Consider the following 20711-nt stretch of genomic DNA (forward strand, 5'->3'; position numbering starts at 1 on the left):
AACAGAATGGTTCAACAAATGGCTCGTGCTATGCTTGATGATTCTGGAACTCTTGCAACCTTCTAGGGTGAAGGCGCATTTGCTGCAGTTACTATTCTCAACAAGACAAACGTCCCGGTAAACAGCACTCAGACTCCTCATGTACTTTGGTATGGTTAGACTCCCACAGTCAAATACTTCAAAATTTTTGGGAGCAAATTCTACATCAAAAAGACTAAAGAAAACCTTAGCAAGTTTGAACCTAGAGTAGATGAAGGCATTCTCCTTGGTTACTCTCCTCACAGCAAAGCATATAAGTGTTACAATAAAAGACTCGGAAAAATTGTTGAAAGTATTGATGTAGTGGTTGATGAAGAAGGGAACACTCCTAGGCAAGTAAAATCTAAAGATTTCGAAGATGAAGAAGACTATCCTTCAACATCAAATCTGATTCATGATGAAGAAGAAACCCATGAGGCACCAGAAGAACATATAAGAATAGAAGAAAAGACTCCATCCAGGTACGTTCAGAAGAATCATCCAGAAACCCAAATTTTGGGGCAAAAAGAGGCAGGTGTACAAATAAGAAGAACCATTTCAGAAACTTCAAGTTATCTAGTATTACTCTCCTCCACTGAACCACAAAATGTAAGAGAGGCATGCAAAGATGAATGCTAGGTAAAGGCCATGGAGGAAGAACTTGAGCAGATTGAAAAGAATAACACTTGGGAGTTGGTTCCTAGACCAAAAGATAAGAATGTCATAGGAACAAAATGGATATTAAAAAATAAGCTAAATGAAAATGGATATGTGATTAGAAACAAGTCCATAATTGTTTGTAAAGGGTATGCTCAAAAAGAAGGTATAGACTTTGAAGAAAATTTTGCACCAGTTGCTAGACTTGAGGCCATAAGAATGTTCCTTGCTCTTTCTAGCTTTCAGAAGTTCAAAGTATTTCAAATGGACGTGAAGTTTGCCTTCCTGAATGGAGACTTGGATGAAGAAGTATATATTGAACAACCAGATGGGTTTATTCTTGGAAATGATCCAAAACTTGTATGCAGACTCAAAAAGGTTCTCTATGGCCTTAAATAGGCTCCAAGGGCTTGGTATTATCGGTTGGATAAGTACCTCCATCAACAAGGTTTTATAAAAGGATCAACAGATAGAAATCTATATATAAAAATTGACAATGATAAGTTGCTAATACTTGTTGTGTATGTTGATGATATCATCTTTGGTAGTAATGAAGAAGACATGAGTCAAAACTTTGCCTTGGTGATGCAAAAAGAATTTGAAATGTCCCTGCTTGGTGAGCTCACATATTTCCTTGGTTTACAAGTCCAACAAAACAAAGACGACATTTTTCTATCACAAACCAAGTATCTCAAGCAGATCTTGAAGAAATATGGGATGGAGGATTCGAAACCACTGCGTACCCCTATGGTAATAGGATGCAGCCTCAGTGCAAATGATGAATCAGCAGCAGTACACCAACCAACCTATAGATCCATGATTGGTAGTCTTCTCTATCTAACAGGTACCCGACCAGACATTATGCATGCAGTGGGAATAGTTGGAAGGTCTTAGGCAAATCCAAAGGAAACTCATCTTTAGGAAGTTAAGAGAATTTTCAAGTATCTTCAAGGAACTCAAAACTATGGCTTATGGTATCCTAGAAGTACAGATCTTACACTTCATGCTTGTATAGATGCAGATTGGGGAGGAAGCTTGGATGACAGAAAAAGCACTAGTGGTGGTGCATTCTTCATGGTTCCTAGATTAGTATCCTGGTTCAGCAAGAAACATAGTTCAATTGCATTGTCTACAGCTGAAGCAGAATATGTAGCTACTGCATCTTGCTGCACACAACTCCTTTGGATGATGCATTGCAAGACATGCAAATCACTTGTACTCCACCTATCTCCATTTTTTGTGATAATACAAGTGCAATCAGTATTTCAAAGAATCCCGTCATGCATTCAAAGACCAAGCACATACCTATCAAATATCATTTTCTTCGAGAAAAAGTTCTTGAACAAAAGGGAAAATTGGAGTATGTTCCCTCTAAGGAACAAGTTGCTGATATACTCACCAAACCACTACCCAGAGAGACATTTGAATACCTTAGATAGAAGCTGGGGGTAGTTAATGCATCATCTTGCTGCTGAATCTTGTCGTGGCGGAAAATGTCGTTTGTGCGGACACAACTGACCTCCCTAGGAGTCTAAACTCTCTAGCGACAAACAAGACAAAATGGAGTGATCTTTCTCTAAATATATCTTTTAACACATGAAAACTACAAGTGTTTAGGCTTACCTTATTCCAAAACGCGGTTGTTGTAGTCCGTCCTTGCCAATCCGGATGAGCTCCTCCTTCAAGTCAATTCCTGCAACCACAAACAATCAAACAATTACCAAGCACTTGCATTTCATATAATAAAACATATATTTAACATGCAGACCAAGGAACACATGAAATAACTCATTAACACAAGCTATTGAGAAAAATAAACCAGTTTGTATTAATAACGAAACAAAGAAACTCTTACAACCTGGCCTTGGTGTTGTGCAAGTTCCTCCCAGGGTCCATCAAGGGTTTTCCTCTACTTTGACAAAGCTCACCCACTTCCAAGTAGAATCAAGCAAAGACAATCTCTCCTCACAAGGTTCTAAATGGGAGTCCTAATTCCTGCAGCATTTACCCAAAGAAAATGTATAGCTCCAACCTCCCCTCCCTCTGGCTCAATGTCTTTATTTATAGTGCTGTAAAGAGGTTATTCAGGTCCACCATCAATGGGATAATCCCCCTCTTTGGGTGGGATAGCTCCCTTATTGATGGGATAAGTTCCCCCTTAATAGAGATACATGAACCAACTGGAGGCGCATCCAATTCATCAAACCGACCTCTAGAAAGTTCTAGAAGTAACCACAAGTAACTTTTTTAAGATGAAACTCGCGCATTTTGCCTTTTACAGAAGGACGCACCTGTCCCTTAACATACAGAGCGTCCAAGGACGCACCTTTTGTGAACATGGTCAGCGTCCCCGCAGGTAAGGCTAGAGAGAACCTGCGACCCCAGAGATAAACATATTTTTGACAAGACTTTCTCTCTTCTTTGAGTTTGAGATGGATAACAGAGGCATAAGACTTGCCTAAGAGGGTAGCATGACTGTTGATTTGAGCCATACTAACTGTAAGTGGTCATGGTGACATTTTTTAGTGTAACAGATTGCCCCCTAAAGTGCGAAGCCTGGAATAGATTTAGGGTTTTGTAATTCTAGGAAGGGTGAAGCGCTTTATCATTTCAAGGATTGTCTTGTGGATGGCCTGGTTGGAACCTGCAATTTTCAACACAAAATACATATATAAGATTATATCATCACTGAGGTAGGCATTCCCATACTCAGATTCAAAACTTTAACTAATGGACTAACTATTCTGATACAGGAATGATCTTGCAGTACATCATTTTTTATAGACTTTTGTAGACACAGTATGGACGCAGCCATCTGTTTATGATTAGTCTACATAGATAATGAATACAAAACTCCTCGCAGCCTGGATGGTAGAAACTAGATCCAGGGTCTTCACTTCTACTTCCCGAATTGGTACGATTCTAGCCATGTGATTAAATGATTCGATGTCGAACATGTTAGAAACCACTTGATTACCAGTCGATGATGTAAACTGTTAACAAGCGTGAGAGAAACCACCAGTAATGTCAATGGTTCTCAAAGTACCAAGCACAACCCGTGAAATGTGAATAGATGTTTTGATGTCGAACACTTCACGGAATCCTTTGATCGAAAGTCAATGATGTAAACTGACGTCAAAGGCGAGAAACCTGCCATTGATGCATGCAGACTTCAAGGTGCTGTCGATTCCTAAGTCATCTTTCTAGATAATGTGTCGATGTCGATAGAAAGCGACCCGTTGCAGGCAAGCCCGCAACACGAAATCATTGTTCAAGTTGAAGAAATGTTGCTGTAAGGACTGACTCAGGGATGGTCAAATGGATGACAAGTATTTTGCAGATGAAAGTTTTTGCTTGCAGACCTCTTGAACACATAACGACACGACAGATGGCTTGGTGACGAATAACTCAAAGTTAATCCCCGAAACCCGGTTAAAGACTTTCAAAGTGGTTTGGTCAACTGTGAGGTAAAAGATTTCCCAACCCAGGTGAATGAAAAGTGTCGTGTTCAAGAGTGGTAATAAAGTTTCTTTTGAGATAAAGGTAACAAATAGGCTCATTCTTCTCTCTTTTCCCCCACCATTTCTGGCAAGTACCTCTTTATTTTTAACAAGCTTGAGGAGGATAACATATGCTTGATTATAAGCTCATCCTTCGGATGAGTCCAACCTAGTTTAAATTCGAACCCTAGGAAGGAGTGGTTCGTTCCTGTTTGTAATTGAACAGGTCCTTTACTGTAAAAGTTTAACGAGCCCAGTATAGGAGAAACTCGGCGTTTTTCAATTTTAGAGAGTCTGAAAAACTTAAGGAGACTCCACGTTGAACTTTTTCGTATATTTGTGTCCCTCAAGCCCGAAAAAGTATAAAATAATACCTGGGGGAACCGCTTGATCTTGCGACCAAGGAGTACTTTCATAATAGTGTCGTTGACCTGAAAAGTAAAAAGCGATCAAGGACACGTCGTTTTATTTCCTTATCGAGTTCGAAACGACAAAAACCCGGCAATCTTTTCCTGATTTTGCGGTCAGAAAAGAGCTAAAAGGGGACCGTCTTTTAATTCCGTTTTAACGAGTGTAAAAGAAACGCTCGGCGATCTTTTCATTTTTTAGGAGTCAGAAAAGGGCTTAAAAGATGACTCTGATATTTTGTTTGTGAAAAAATTACAATTTCCCTCGAAATCCCTTTGTCCTGCACAAAAGCAACACATTACTCATACCTGTTTAAAATAGGCAAAAATACATTCAAAAACATCTTTTCATGGTAAAAAATGAACTAATTCATCCAAAAAACCTATAAAAAGACCTTTTACCATGTCATTTTTACCGTTTGACTTTGGAGGTTGAAAAAGGAGCTTTTGACAAGAAACTTCCCGTGGTCGCTGCGGAAAATCTGACCGTCGGAATCGAACGCCGTCTCATCCAGGTATTTTACACATCCTACTCTGCATTTCTATCCGTTTAGAATTAATTTTTAGGTCTTAGTTTCATTTTTTGGGGGGGTTTTGGTTTTGGAATGCGCCTCTCGGCGGACGCAGGTGCCCTTCGGGTGACCTGCGTCCCCCGACTTTTTCTCATACGGGAAAACGGTCGGAAGACGCAGCCCGCCTTCAGGCCAGCTGCGTCCGGGCGCCCTGTGCTACAAAGCCGGGGTGCGTCTTCCGAGAAGTGCGCATTTCAAAACCCCAACTCTCTCAAAAAACCACCAAAAATTCCCAAATCAATTTCTAATTGCTATTTTTGATATGCAGGGCATTAATCATGTTAGACTGGAGAGAAAGAGAGCATGTAGAGGAAGATGAAGCTGCAATAAATCACCAACCTTCTCTGGATGCCCTAAGAGCATGCGGATTATACAAATATTGGACCATACCGGGCATGAGGGGCCAGGTAAGATTCTTGGAATGGCTGGTTGAGCGATGGAACGTTCAAGAACAATGCTTTTACATAGGAGGGCACCAGCTCGAGATAGAGCCCTCGGATGTATACTTTCTCACTGGCTTGCCGAACAGAGGTGAGCAACTCAGTCTTGCGGGGACTAGGCCGGGTGGCCAATCCCTTGATAGTCTCCGCGAGGATTGGTGCACACGTGGGGCTCACCATTCAAAAGGCATAGAGATAAAACACATCACTCTACCGGAACTCAAAGTCATAGCGTTCACGGTTACCAGAATTTGCGGCGCGGCCGCTTTACACATTGCTTCCGGATCCCAAATGCGGATGGCAATTGACTGTTACCAAGGCACCATTTTCAACTGGTGTGAAGCTGTGTCGGCTCATATGAAGAGCCAACTGACCAAGGCAAAGAACGGACGACTAAAGACTTTTGGATATGGGCCTATAGTCGTGAGCTTTGCCTTGGAGAGAGTTCCAATGTTGATCCCTCAGCAACTCACTGTTGATATCTTGGGTCCTCGGCAGCCAAAGCTGATACGATGGGTTGCGGTGATGGCCCGGCATCCTGACGAGGGTGCGGCAGTGGTTCGATTCTCAGATAGTTACTTTCACTGGTTAGAGGACCAGGTTTTTTCGATACAGGACTTTCCGTATGCCGGAATGGATTTCAGAGGTGATCCGGACATGGTTCTTCCACAGGGAGAACAATGGGACGACAGAGGTACTTTTATTTTCACAAGTTTTCTAATTATGTATTTTTTTATTTTTCATATATATCGTCTCAAAACTAACAGTAAAATTTTCAAAATGCAGATGTTGGTCCACAGCGTCCAGCCAACCTCCGGCCTTTTGATAGACTACATCCAGCTGCACCGGTACCGGCCCACAGGACGCGACAGCAGAAGTACTAGCTGAGTTGGAGCATGATCTAGAGCGTCTCACGGCAGATATACCTGAGACTACTATGGACGACATTCCTATCAGGCTTCAGCGCTTCGTAGTCGCGGTCCCTGGACCGTTTAGGAGATTTTTGCGTAAGGTAGCCCGCGCAGTGGTGTCATACAGAGAGCACCACCAGTGATTGACTAGTCACTTTTGTAGTCACATGTGACATTTTGACTTTTTGTACTATCATTTTGCCGATCATAAGGTGTTTTCAACCTATGATCGAAGACGATGTATATATTTTTTGACACACTTCTATCTATATATATCACTATTACCGGCTTATCTTGTTTAACATATGTGATGAAATGTTTTTAAATTTACTTGCATGATTATCGTAAATGTCTGTCCAACATTCGAGAAGCAATTGCATCTGCTAATGTATTCAAAGACCTTGGAATATGTTGATATTCAATGTAATCAAATTCACGTTCCAAGAGACGCACTCTCAAAAACAACCTTAATAACACAGGATTCCTAATGGCATAAACTCTATTAAGCTGTAATACAACAAGTTCAGAATCTAACCTCACTGTCAAACGTCGAATTCCAAATGAAATAGATTCGGATAATAATTCAATCACTGCACTGTATTCTGCAATGTTGTTCGTTGTTTGACCGAGGCTTACCCCATGCATAGAAACTAACTCGTCAGAGGGCGAATAGATAACCCAAGCTGCGGAAGAGATGTTCCGTGTACTACGACAAGCACCATCAGCAAATCCAATATATGTTTGGAGAGGCGTCGACATCTGCAATATCAAGAGTAAAACCAAGATAAGCCAGAATAACGACGAAAAACCACACTCTCTAAGCTAAGCACACTGACTAAACTAACACACTTGCTAGCTAGAAAGAAAATCTAACCTATCTAAAAATTTCTCCATTCCCATCATTTAAGCATAATACCTCTTTAGGTAAAGTCCATTTCTGGGTTTACCCAAAGAGTCCCCATCAAAGTCAACTAGCTCATAAGCCCCTTTTGCTAGCTTTCGCTTTACAATGTAGGGCCCATGCCACATGGGAACGAATTTTCCGGCACCTAGCTTATCGTTAGCTTGATCATATAATAGTACTAGGTCTCCTTCCGAAAAACTTCGAGGGGTTACATTTCTATCATACTGAGCTTTCATTCGTTTCGCGTGAGTCTCGATTGCCAATGTAGCGTCACGTCGAGTCTCATCTAATTTAGCCAAGTACAATAAACGTGTCTCCTCTTCGGAAGTAGCTGGAAGTAATTCGACAGCCATTTGAAGTGATGGGATTTCGCATTCAATGGGTAACACAGCTTCTAAGCCATAAACTAGCTGGAAAGGAGTGAACCCTGTTGAATTTTTCACTGAGGTTCGGTATGCCCATAGCGCTGAAAATAACATGTTTTGCCAATTCGACCGATGAACACCAATGGTTCGTCGGATCATGGTAACTAGAACTTTGTTGATAGACTCAACCAAACCGTTGGCTTGCGGATAATAAGGAGTAGAGCTATCGTGGCGCAAACCAAGCTGGCTTGTAAGCTCAGTCATCATGACATTTCGAAAATGGCTCCCATGGTCAGTAATGATTGCTTGTGGGACACCAAACCTAGTTATGATATGATTGAATACGAAAACTGCAGCTGTTTTGCCGCTTGCGTCGAATGTAGGCATCGCCTCGGCCCACTTAGTAAAATAATCAACCGCAAGGATGATATACGCATGCCCCCCGGCCGAGTGAGGGTTACAAGTAATAAAGTCGATACCCCATTTGGCGAATGGACCAACGGCAATTATAGGGTGGAGAGGAGCAGGTGGAGCGCGCATCTTGCGATCAAACACTTGACAGTTGTGGCACTTCCTGACTGCAATGATACAATCTTTAAACATAGACGGCCAGAAATAACCAGCGCGCAACACCTTCTGAGCTGTGGCATACCCAGACATATGACCGCCACATGCTCCAGAGTGACAATCATTCAAAACCCTCTCAGCCTCTTCGTGAGTTAAACAACGTCGAAAAACTAAGTCTGCCCCCCGGCGATAAAGTGTATCTCCAATAATTTTGTATGGCTGGGATTGAAACCGAATTTTTCGACGTTCTGCTTTGGAAGCTTCAGGCCGAAAGGTTTGGGTTTGGAGATAAATGATTATATCCCCGTACCACGGATCTACAGTACTGATAAGAAACAAAGATTCGTCCGCAATGGACTCCTCTGCCACAGTCTCTGTGTCAGCACTCGGGAAATCACACATCAATTCCGCAAAAACTAAGGATTTCTTAGACTTGGACTTCTCGAACTCCAAGTCGAACTCTTGCAGGATAACAATCCATTTAGAGTACTTGCCCCCTAGCAGTTGTTTTGTCAAAATATAAATCATAGGGTTGCAATCCGAAATAACTGTAGTTTTGCGGAGAAGAATGTAGTGACGGAAACGCTGGACAGCTTGAACGGCTGCCAGGGCCAATTTCTCCACATGCGAATATTTTAGCTCAGTTGGATTCAAGGTCCTACTAAGATAATATATCACATGCTCCGCTCCGAATTCATCTTCTTGAACTAACACCATTCCAATGGTGGAATGCGAAGCTGCGAGGTATAAGAAGTAGTCTTGGTTGTAGTTGGGAGGATGCAATAACGGTGCATGGGTCAACGCGTGTTTAAGTGCATCAAAAGATTGTTGGGCAATCTCGTCCCAAAAGAATTGTGCATTCTGTTTCAACAACCGTGTAAAACCTTTAGTGACCTCGGCGTAGTTTGGGATGAATCGGCGTAAAAAGTTCGCTTTCCCTTGCAAACTTTGGAGTTGGCGCAAACTCGAAGGAGGAGGCAATTTGATGATAGCCTCGACTTTCGAGGGATCGACGCGAATGCCGGCTTTTGAAACAACAAATCCCAGCAATCGACCTGTTTCTATACAGAAAACACACTTGTGGGGATTCAACCGAATTCGATAATGCCTACACCTCATAAAGATTGCTCGTAGGTGGACAAGGTGATCAGCTCGATGTAAAGAATGAGCAGGCAAATCATCGAGATAGGGTTGCACAATGTGCTTGATATCATGAAATGCATAAGACATCGCCCGTTGAAAAGTGGCCCCGGCATTCTTAAGCCCAAAAGGTAACTTGCAATAAGCAAATGTCCCCCATGGACAAATGAATGCCGTTTTTGGTTGGTCGGCAGGTAGAATATTGATTTGATTATAGCCCGAAAAACCATCCATGAAGGAAAACATTTCACTTCCGGCACAATCATCAATAATTTGATCGATATAAGGCGTAGGATAGTTGTCTTTTGGACAAGCTCGATTTATATCCCTATAGTCGATACAGATTCTTATTGTTCCTTGTTTCTTGTTGACCGGAACAATATTCGATACCCAATCCGTTAACGGGATCGGATAAATGAAACCTGCTTTCAACAGCTTTTCGACTTCTGCTTTAATCGCAGCCGCTTTTCGAGGGTGAATTTGACGCAACCGTTGCCGGACGGGTTTAGCATCCGGGTAGGTCTTTATTTCATGAATAACAATGGCAGGATCAATTCCCGGCATTTCCTCGTAAGACCAGGCAAACACGTCGCGGAATTCTTGGAATAGGGCCTTGTAAGTTTGGATTTCTTCTTCAGTACATGCGGCACCTATATGAATGTTTTCCTCGATTCCGGGCTTCACTGAAATATCAATGGGAATAGTACGAGAAATATTCCCTAAATTCAGCTCTGAATCAGAATGTTTCGTTGGATCCTGAGCGTCTTTGACATATTCAGCGGTAAAGATAGATGAAAAATCATTTTCAAATGCATCATCCTTAGGTAAAAACGAAGATCTGTGATGGAGATCTTCCCATGGTAGATCGTCTACACTTAGGATTTCGCGAAGTTGTTCGTCAGATGACACGACTTCGGGAAACGTTATCCGTTCTAAGGGTGAGGTGAAAAGTGACTCTTCACTGACCACATTCATTTGGTCGACTTCGGTTGAATGAAAGTCAGTAAAAGACATGAGAGCTTCATAAGCAATTTCATATGGACTCAAAGGCATAACATCACCGAGTGAGTCTATCTCAGAGTCAGATGGGACGAACCAAGGATCATCATAAATAATGTTTTCTGATGTAATCATATGAATGGTTGCAAACGAAGGATCTGCGCTGAGTGGAGGGAGAGGAAAAGTTCCCAGTAAACCGGAATCCTTAACTAAACCTACACCAACGTCCCTATAAGGGATTGTCGTTTTACCAACATGCTGGATACTCTCTGAAGAGGCTGGGTCGGATGAAAAGTATGTCAGCTGATCAATAGTCACGATCTTACCGTTATGTGGAAACTTAATTACTCTGAAGACCGATGAAACGACCGCTGTCATAGCATATGACCAACTTCGACCCAAAAGAAGGTTGTAGTCTAGAGGGGCATCAACCACTTCCACATCCAGACTAACGGTTTTACCTTCAACCCCTATAGGCAATTCTTGTAGAATACCAAACGGACGGAACCCACGGCCATCAAAGGCCTTAAGGATGGTGGGGGATTGGTTCAACGAAGGAGAACCAAGCGATCTCCAACATTGAATCGACATAATACACGTAGAAGCTCCCTCATCAATCACAGTCCGATGAATAGGCCTGTTTTTGACTATCACTGGAATTTGGAAAGCCATTTGATGGGGGAGACGTGGTGTACTATTTTCTAGATCAAAGATCATTAGGTTCGGGTCCTGAACATCGACAGCTCCGATAGCCGACAAAAGCAATTTCCGTTGTGCTGGGCATGATTGCAGCACTTCGAGTGCCGACATTGCTGAAGGTGAAACAGCTAAGTCCTCAACAATGTTGTAATTCTGGGCTGCTCTCGCATGTGGATTGAAAGCAGACCTTCGAAGTACACCCTTGGCGGGCGGCTTAATCACTAAGTCTGGGTTAGGTTTTTCGATCTGTAGTGGATCGGAACCAGGAGCTGAGGTTGATGGGTTAGAGTGAGAAGATTCTGCTTCCTTGCCATCAACAGGAGCCTTACTACCATAATCTTGCGATCGAGTCGCAATCCTCACATGAGACATCATCAAAATGGGTTCTTCACTGGCATTCGAAGAAGAACCTATCATCTTATTCTCCTGCTCTGGAAATGGATTCTTTAACACAGCAGGAGTGGGAGAACCTTTGACTATTTTTACAACCTCGGCCCGATGAGGGCAATCTCTCGTAAAATGATCCTCTTCACAAATAAGACAAGGATATCGAGGTTTGCGTTTTTCGTCATTGGTTTCCGACTTTTCAGTTTTCTCCTTTGGAGCCTTGTCTGCTTTAGCCTTCTTCTTTCCTTTCTTCTTTCCACCGTTTTTTGATTTGGCCGTAGATGACTCTACAGCGTGAATGTCGGCGGTAAGTTCAGGAGGAGAAGACTCTCCTGTCGGAGAATCAGGCAAAGTGATAATTGGAGTATTGGAGGCCTTGGAAGACTTCTTCTTACTCTTCGTAGTCACGATACCAATCATACCATCAGCGGCATGAGATCCCGAAGGAGCAGCAGCGATTTGATTCGACTTTGGAAGATCCGGAATCTTCTCGTGTAACGTACCCGACTGAGTGTAAACTAAGTCAAGGTATTGTGCCTGAGCAATGACTTGCTCCTCAGTAACTACTCCGGCCTTAGCGACATCTTCAGTAATCTTCGGTAATAATGATTTGACAAACCATTCAGCTAAGATTTGGTCCGGGATAAAAACTTTCACTAATCGCCTTCGACGTCTCCACTCATGAATGTGATCAGAAATATACGTGGACGTCGATTGTTTTAGTGAAGTTAATAACTCCGTGCCGTTATCGTATCTGACCGGCAACTGAAAGTGAGTTAAGAACGAGGTAGCTAACTGGCTAAAGTTGTAAAAAGAGGCCCGTGGTAACTCAATGTACCACTTGGCCGCGAGACCAATGAGTGTACGCTGGAAAAGACGTAAGCGGATGGAATCATCTGAGATAGAATTCGAAGCACACCAGAGGTGGTAAGTCATCACATGATTGGACGGATCCTCTCCAGACTTACCTTCGAACTTGGGTATATCACTGGGCAACTTATTTGGCATTGGCGGCCAGAACTGAAGATATTGAATTGGATCGTTCGTTAGGCGCGTCAAGTCGGGTAAATCCAAAGTTGCAATAAACGGTAACTGCCGGTTAGGATCTCTAAAACTCTGGGTCACAATACCAGCCCCAGGAGGAGGATATCCAGGATAACTAGGAACAGGAGTCGCATTTGGGATATTATATCCTCCTGGAAAACCAGGATTAACCGGACCGTACTGGGGTTGTTGAGGTTGTTGATAAGTGTACCCAGGATACGGTTGATACTGGTAAACCGGTTGTTGGACAGCTTGCCCAGGTTGGTACTGTCCCTGGTACGGAGGTTGAACAAATTGAGGTTGAGTAGTTACAACCGTACTTATACCAGGCTGACCTACAGGCATCTGGACCGTGGTTTGAATCGTAGATCCAGACAACGGTAAAGATGTCTGAGGTGCGGTAACAGGGACAGTAGAAACTGGAGCTGTCGATACTCCAGAAGTAAGTATGGTAGATGTAGCGGTAGTTGCAGCAGCCGTTTGAGATGGAGTACTAGGTGCAATTGCCGGCTGAGTAACCCGAAGCTACAGAAGCTTGAACATTGGGCTGGACAGGTTGCGGTTGCTGGGTTGGACCAGAAACTACGGGTTGTCCAGCTTGAGGAAGCATCTGTACACTTGGCTGCAACACCTGTTGACCCTGTGAGGGATCCCACACTAACATTCCAGGGTACTGACCCGTAACAGGTTGAGGGTACTGAGATCCATAACCAGATTGAGGGTAGGATTGATAATTGTAAGGTGCAGTTCCCATACTTGGAACATATGACTGACCTTGAGGCGGTTGATAACCTTGACTTGAGTATTGACCTTGGGGTTGATAACCTTGAGGTAAATACTGATACTGGGGTTGACCTTGACCTTGAGGTTGGTACCCTTGAGGTTGATAACTTTGGGGTTGATACCCTTGAGGTTGCCATCCTTGAGGTTGATATTGATACTGAGGTTGACCTTGGGGTACATATTGAGGCTGAGGTTGACCTTGAGGTAAGTATTGCACCATAGGTACATACTGACTTTGAGGTTGCCCCCCAGACACAATTTGTGTACCTTGAGGTTGCCCCCCAGGCGGTAATTGGCCACCTTGAGGTTGGGAAACGGGAACTGAACCTGACATCATGTAAATGTCTCCTACACCCAATGGTATATTACCACTGTTTCCAGCAAATAACCCATGATCAATGGGTTGAGGAGATGCCCCCGCAAAGGTACCAGAAAGTGACTGATACCCAGTGGGACAGAAGGACCGCCGTGTAAAAAAGATTCAGGACTTTGTGTAAACACGGACGACTGACCAGACATATTTACAGGAGTATGAATACCTCCGGGTGGAAAAGGAGTACGAGGTGTGGAAAAACCGACTGAGTTGTCTAAAAAATTGGTTAACGCAAGGTACCAAGAAGTACTTCTAGGAGGACTGTAAAAGATGGATTCACGCTCCCTTAGATCAATAGTAAGTTGACCTTCAAGGTGAGAGACACCTATATCTTCTTCTGGAGCAAGTTCTTCTATAGCAATCAAACCAGAAGGTAGATTTTCGGTGATAATTCTTTCTATTTTCGGTGAATCAGGGACACTAGAAGTTGGAGTAACAGGTTCGGAAATTTCAGGTTCTTCGCCTGTTTCACTGGCAGATGAAAAACTACCAGCAAGCTCGGAAACTGTAACAGTTTCGGGATTGTAACCTGTTTCTAAACTTTGGTAATCTGGATGGACTACCAAGGAAGATTCTCCTTCTTCAGGTGAACCTACTCTACTGTCACTAGGAGGAGTTACAAGGACCTTTAACCCTTCTAAATTACCCGGGTCGTCTCGAGGAGGGGATCCCCTAAGTCTACGGGATCTTCTCAACAATTCGGCCACAGAAACAACTTCAGGAGACTGGCCCCGAAGTCTACGGGACTGTCTCGGTAATTCCGCCACAATTAAAGATTTTTAACTACAACACACGAAAACAAAGTAAAAAATTTCAAATCAAACCACCTAAAGTCTTCTAAAGAAGAAAACAAATTTGAAGCACACGCCTAAATAATCTAGAGCGTCAAACCACACACAAACAGTAGTCTTCCGGACCAAAAGCGCTAGTTGGTGATTAGGCCCAACCTCGCAGGATTCAGTACAGAAATGGCGGGTGGAACAGTTACCCCGGCAACCTGCTTAATGAATAGACCGGCACAAGTTCCTCCACTTTAACCGTCTCGAAGTGAAGTGAACCCCCGGAAAATCCAAGTGAGTATAACCGACGTCTGCTCCAGGTACAGTGGGACCTTCCCTCCACCGTCACCTCGGTAGAACCCTAAAGATTATGGTCACTAAAGTTACCAATCACAACAATTACACCTGGGGGAACAGTCTAAACTCCGACAGCACGCAAGGGCAGAGTAGCAAGCTCCAATCCCCTTACCGGCTCCTTGACAACAATCCAAGGTTTACCGATAAGTGACCCCTGGCTCCTCGACAATGGTTAATCCGAGGTTTACCGTTTGTAATACGTACTGTCTGGCGTCGTTCCCAACGAGGGAGGAATGATCCCCTCACTGGTTCGGACACGAGCTCGTGCTTCTCCTTTAAGAGGAGCTTTCCCAGAGTATAACTGAAACAATTGGATTTAATCTACTCAAGATAAACTATCTGTTTGGTTTTGTAGTCTTGGAGAGTTAAGTACTCACCTACTCCAAGACCCTAGCCTAAGCTATGTTGGTGTTTCAGAGCCCTAGAAAAATAAAAATTACTAGATTGATTTTAATTTAAGCGTTACTTTTAAGGTTGTTTCTTAAGTCAAAAGGTGATGGAAGTGAAACCAGTGGTGTGTTGACTCGACTCGAAACCACTACAAAATGCACCTAGGATGATTTACCCACTACTTTACTTTTTCGATGAATTGCTTAACTAAAAAGTTGAGAGAATGCAATCTTTATAAAAGCAACTTCTTAATTGAAGACAATCAAAGAAACAATTCGTTTGTCTTTTCCAAGCATAAAAAACATGACCGCTCTTTACATGCACGAAAAAACTCTTTTTCTCTTTCAAAAACAAAAAGCTACTTGAAACAAGACTTTTAAAGAAGATGTTTTTGTATTTTTCTTTTAATAAAGCAAATAAATCTAATATAACCAAAAATCAATCTTAACAACTCTTAAAATCTATGAAAATGCACTCATAAGCAAACTAAAAGGTAAATTTACTCTAAGCAATCTTAACGAGGCCAAAACCAACAATGATTATTCTAAGGTGTTTTACTTGATCACAATCAAATCAAGGACTAGCTTATTGCAGAACCAAAAACTAGTCAAAACAAAACTCTAATCTTTTTGTTCTTTTGTAAAATGGAAATCAACACTTTATAAACAAGTAATTCGAAATTTGACCCAAAACAACTTAAATGGCAAGCTGCTCACACAAGGAGACTTTACGACAGGCCCGACTTCTAAGAAGGCTGACTAACCAGAGAGATCTAAGGCTGGACAACTTTCTACCGTCAAAGTCACTACAGGACCTATTGAAAAATCAAACCCTAGGCCTAAACTTCGTTGAAATCCACTAAAACACTCAAAGCTCACAAAACAAGTTCAGGTGAAAATTCTTGACAGGGTACTAAAGGATCTGGGTAGAAAACACTAAGAAAAATCAAAATCTAAAAGCAATTAAAGCAAAAAATGGACTTTTCCTAAATTTTACAGGAAGACGCAGGCAACCCGTTACAACAGGTGCGGGCCCGCTCTGTGCAAACGGCAACAGCGCGTCCAAAGACGCACTGTGCAGTACTCAGAGGGTGCGTCCTTCTGGAAAAGCTGAGAAAAACCAAATCTAACTAAATCTAAAGCTAAGCCACCCAAATACTAATTCTCACAGTCAAAAACCAGAAAATAAAAATGATTTTCACAGAGCAAAGTTCACACAAAGGAAAAGACTCTCTCATTAATGGATTCCCCAGTGGAGTCGCCAATTTGTCGTGGCGGAAAAAGTCGTTTGTGCGGACACAACTGACCTCCCTAGGAGTCTAAACTCTCTAGCGACAAACAAGACAAAATGGAGTGATCTTTCTCTAAATATATCTTTTAACACATGAAAACTACAAGTGTTTAGGCTTACCTTATTCCAAAACGCGGTTGTTGTAGTCCGTCCTTGCCAATCCGGATGAGCTCCTCCTTCAAGTCAATTCCTGCAACCACAAACAATCAAACAATTACCAAGCACTTGCATTTCATATAATAAAACATATATTTAACATGCAGACCAAGGAACACATGAAATAACTCATTAACACAAGCTATTGAGAAAAATAAACCAGTTTGTATTAATAACGAAACAAAGAAACTCTTACAACCTGGCCTTGGTGTTGTGCAAGTTCCTCCCAGGGTCCATCAAGGGTTTTCCTCTACTTTGACAAAGCTCACCCACTTCCAAGTAGAATCAAGCAAAGACAATCTCTCCTCACAAGGTTCTAAATGGGAGTCCTAATTCCTGCAGCATTTACCCAAAGAAAATGTATAGCTCCAACCTCCCCTCCCTCTGGCTCAATGTCTTTATTTATAGTGCTGTAAAGAGGTTATTCAGGTCCACCATCAATGGGATAATCCCCCTCTTTGGGTGGGATAGCTCCCTTATTGATGGGATAAGTTCCCCCTTAATAGAGATACATGAACCAACTGGAGGCGCATCCAATTCATCAAACCGACCTCTAGAAAGTTCTAGAAGTAACCACAAGTAACTTTTTTAAGATGAAACTCGCGCATTTTGCCTTTTACAGAAGGACGCACCTGTCCCTTAACATACAGAGCGTCCAAGGACGCACCTTTTGTGAACATGGTCAGCGTCCCCGCAGGTAAGGCTAGAGAGAACCTGCGACCCCAGAGATAAACATATTTTTGACAAGACTTTCTCTCTTCTTTGAGTTTGAGATGGATAACAGAGGCATAAGACTTGCCTAAGAGGGTAGCATGACTGTTGATTTGAGCCATACTAACTGTAAGTGGTCATGGTGACATTTTTTAGTGTAACAATCTTGCTGCACATAACTCCTTTGGATGATGCATTGCAAGACATGCAAATCACTTGTACTCCACCTATCTCCATTTTTTGTGATAATACAAGTGCAATCAGTATTTCAAAGAATCCCGTCATGCATTCAAAGACCAAGCACATACCTATCAAATATCATTTTCTTCGAGAAAAAGTGCTTGAACAAAAGGGAAAATTGGAGTATGTTCCCTCTAAGGAACAAGTTGCTGATATACTCACCAAACCACTACCCAGAGAGACATTTGAATACCTTAGATAGAAGCTGGGGGTAGTTAATGCATCATCTTGCTGCTGAATCTTGTTTGTTTCAGAGAAAAGTGGTTGTACATGAGTTTCATGAGGAGGATCTACGTACATACGCCGAATTATGAATATATAGTCACATATATGATGGTTCAAAGACAAACAATGGGCTAGGCTCAGGATGAAAAGAGTCTGATATGGGTTTGGCAGAGACCATCTAGCACAGGTTCAGGGGGAGCATATATTCTTCTAATAATGCATGTTGGCATTGGTTCACATCCACAGTTGCTTTGATTTCAAGTGGAACAGGTGCAGAGGGAGAACATGGTTGTTGGTTTGAATGATGATTGACAAATGCTTCTGATGATAGTTGTTGATAACTATCATCGTCTTGCTGTAGATATTTCATCTCTATGTCATGTATTTCTTTTCTTATCAAGGTCATGTAGCGACTTATCTTGGCTTCTCCACTATGCCTGGGATGGATGAAGTAATGTTCTCGATTTTATCATGTGTAAATTCTTGGTGTATCCCCACTTAGTTGGGTAGATGAGTCAATCCCCACTTGGTTGGGAAATGGATGTATGTATGAGTCTTTGGTGGTAGGAAGGTCATTTATAATGTATAAAGTCATGTTTCTTTTGTAGAACATCTTCTTGCAGACCTTGCCTACAGTCAGGGGAAGCTTGGACAACACAGCAGAGTAAAGAATTCAGCATGTATTCAGGGGGAGCATAACCCTTTGCCCTCGATGTCAAAGGGGGAGAATAATTTTGAGTGACTTGGGGTTGCCATCAAGTCCAAAGGGGGAGATTGTTGGCATTATGACACAAGTTTGGCACTATGGCACACGTATTGTCCTTGATGGCAACTCACTCAAAGGGCAGATCACAGTTCAGGCTCTCAAAATGAAAGAAAATGAGGTATACGCAGGTTCCTATTAACAAAATCGTGTATACACGCGGGATTACTGACCAAAAGGAGCGTATGGTATGCACACACCTTCATGCAAAGAAAAGCGCGCACATGTGGGAAATGTTATGTTTGGTCCATGGTACTTAGTCTGACATATTTGAACCTATGGTTTTGGTCCTTGGTATTGCATCCAAAGTGTTGAACCCAGGTATTGGGTCCCTAGTATTGGTTCTCAATGGTTTTGGACCATGGTTTGAGTAAGGCCTAAGACTATAAAAAGGGAAGGAGATCAGTTGGCAAGGGCATTGACTTAAGCATTGAATATCGTATGAAGAGCAAGATCTATAATACTGGTCATTGGGTTATGGTGCATAACTAGATCTGAATCAAGGAGGAACCTGAGCACAAGGGGAAGGATAAGTCCTATTGATGGGTCAAGATCTTAAGGCGGCTTGAAGAGAAGTATCTTTTTGTAATTTTGATCTCTTATATTTGGTGCATGACTTGATCTATAAATATGATAATCTGGATATAACTAATGTCTGAATAAGTGAAAAGGGTAAATTATCTTTTATAGATCTGTATGTAGGTTCAACACAGTAGAGGCGCGTATACACGTTGGTGCTCTAAATTAAAACAACGTATACACCGGTTGGCCTTGATACAGAAGCGTATGCACGCAGGTTAAACATATTGAAGTAGCGTACATCTCATGAAGTATGTTTTAGCTGCTTCTGTTTATTGTTGCAGTGTTCTGGGTTCAAAATTGGTGTCTGGTTACTGGTACTGTTTTTGGTTACAACATTCTGAGAAGTTATTGGTTGATTCAGTATTTTTTGTACAAAGGAGATTGGTTGATGTAGATATACTTGATGTTTGATTGATATTCATGGATCCAGTCTGAAAATTTATGAAACGTGGTCCCTAGAAGAAAAGAGAAGGTTGTAGCCTTCTGTAGGTCAGCACCTACATACTAGTATCTTAGCTAGTACAAGAGCTAAGGGGGTTGTAGCTCCCTTCCAGGAGAAGCTGGAGAACAAGAGAAGGTTGTAGCCTTCTGCAGGTAGTAGCCTGTGTACTAGTATAAGATTGCACCAGTATAGAATCATTGTAAAAAGAAGTTTCTAATTTAAAAGAAGATAGAGACAAATTGCAGCAGGTGGTTTTTACCCACATTTTGTTTCCACCTTGCATCTTGGTATTCATGTGTGTTGATCATGTGTGATGATTTTGTCTACTTTACTGCTCCTGTTTACTGATCATATGGTTAATAATGTTCTGATGCACTCATTAAGAAGAAACTAACTGATTTATAAGTTTACTGAATATACGATGGTTTCATTATACACAGTTGCGTATACACGCGGTTTTCCTTAACTGAAGTAGCGTATATGAATCTGAATATGGAAATGAAAAAGTTATGTTGATTAGATAATATTGATTCACCGTCCCCCCCTCTCAGTATTATTTCCACACATTGTTACCTCCAAATAAGGTGTGTATTCTGTCATTATTTCTAGGATTTTCCACATTGTTTCTGTTTCCTCCCCCCTTTGTTGTTAGCCATATTTAATACAGGCTCGGAAGTAGGATTTGATGCAGTGGTTTGACTGGAAGAAGACTTAGTTGAGTTGAGCCTAATGTCACTAGGCCCTAGGTCCCTATGAGGTCCTCCTGCTGTCGATTCCACTTGTGGAATTATCACCAAACTTGTACCTATAGTGGTTCGTAAAATAATTTGTACTTGTTGTTGTACAATTTGTTGTTGTTCAACCCCCTTTTGATGTGGTATTTCTTTTACTGATGCCACCTTGCTGCTGGTGTTTCCTACCTCTCTGATACCTGTATAACGATTAGCTGAATTAGTTGGGGGTGTTTTTGTGGGACCAAATATTCATGAAAATTCTTTTGTGCTTGAAAT

Source organism: Pinus tabuliformis, chromosome J (genome assembly GCF_031772625.1).
Source record: "Pinus tabuliformis cultivar Carrire ecotype Pingquan chromosome J, CPIR1, whole genome shotgun sequence".
Taxonomy (NCBI): domain Eukaryota; kingdom Viridiplantae; phylum Streptophyta; class Pinopsida; order Pinales; family Pinaceae; genus Pinus; species Pinus tabuliformis.